Raw genomic sequence first — 1,151 nt, 5'->3', positions numbered from 1 at the left:
GTGTGTGCATCACCGTAACTTAGTAGTTCGGCAAAACAAGCCGATACAATAAGTACAATGCTTAAAATTGTAACTCCTCCCATTGATTCATTCTACTACATATTCATCAAGGTGGTGCCCCAGCATGGTCACAGTAAAATGGCTGAAACTAGTAAAAATAAATATAGAAATATATACACAGGCGCAGGCGTGGCTGTGTGGTGAGAAGTTAGCTTACCAACCACATGGTTCTGGGTTCAGTCCCACTTCGTGGCACCTTGGGCACGTGTTTTCTACTATATCCTCGGGCCTACAAAAGACTTGTGAGTGGATTTGGGAGGGGAAACTGAAAGAAGCCTGTTGTATACATATATATGTACATGTTTGAGTCTGTGTTTGTAACCCCATTGTCGATTGAAAACAGATGCTGGTGTGATTATGTTCCGTAACTTAGCTGTTCGGTAAAACAGACCGATAGAATAAGTACTGGGATTACAAAGAATAAGTCCTGAGGTTGATGCTTCAACTAAAGCGGTACTCAAGCGTGGCCGCTGCCAAATGACTGAAATAAATAAAAATATAGAAAAATAAAAGTATGTATTTATAAATATATTTGTCAAACATAAAAATAGCGTATATATATATATATATATATGTATATATATATATATATATATATATATATATATATATATATATATATATATATATATACGCTTATAAACATACACATACATATGCATACAAACACATATACACATGCATATGTGTGTGTGTGTATATATATTAAAATACGGCAAGAAGAAAATGGAGGGGATGCGGAGATAATATGCATCAACAGTTAGACATTATATTATGTCTATTTATTTTAAACGATTATAAGAATATATATACATATGTAAAGATTGTGTATTACATACATAAGTACCAGTAATTCCGAGAATAGAAAACGAAAACAGAACAGTTTCTTACAGCCGTTTCTGCCAAGAGGTCACAATACCCCACATGCTATTTCCATCGCTTCAGTTTACTGTAGTGATTGTCAGATAAAGTTAATGGTATTTAGGTGTGCCTCTAGACTTCATCAGAGAGTTTAAAAGAGGGTCTAAAAAGTTCAGACGGCTAATGTATATATATATATATATATACATGAATACATACATGCACACACA

The 1,151-nt window shown here is 33.9% G+C and overlaps 1 protein-coding gene across 4 annotated transcripts in view; it reads right to left on the bottom strand.

Moving 5' to 3' along the window:
* The window catches only part of LOC106873011 (uncharacterized), a 67,477-nt gene that overhangs the window by 10,784 nt on the left and 55,542 nt on the right, over nt 1-1,151 (bottom strand). For 2 of the 4 annotated variants that reach the window (XR_001409830.2, XM_014920209.2), the window contains one exon: nt 7-541. The exons of the other annotated variants lie outside the window; for them this stretch is intronic. The gene's annotated coding sequence lies outside the window, so the exon portion shown is untranslated. Of the gene's footprint in view, nt 1-6; nt 542-1,151 lie in introns of those variants that run through there. 4 annotated transcript variants of the gene reach the window in all.

Source organism: Octopus bimaculoides, chromosome 30 (genome assembly GCF_001194135.2).
Source record: "Octopus bimaculoides isolate UCB-OBI-ISO-001 chromosome 30, ASM119413v2, whole genome shotgun sequence".
NCBI lineage: Eukaryota > Metazoa > Mollusca > Cephalopoda > Octopoda > Octopodidae > Octopus > Octopus bimaculoides.
The sequence above is the reverse complement of the archived record's forward strand: the minus strand, read 5'-3'. Positions and strand labels throughout refer to the sequence as shown.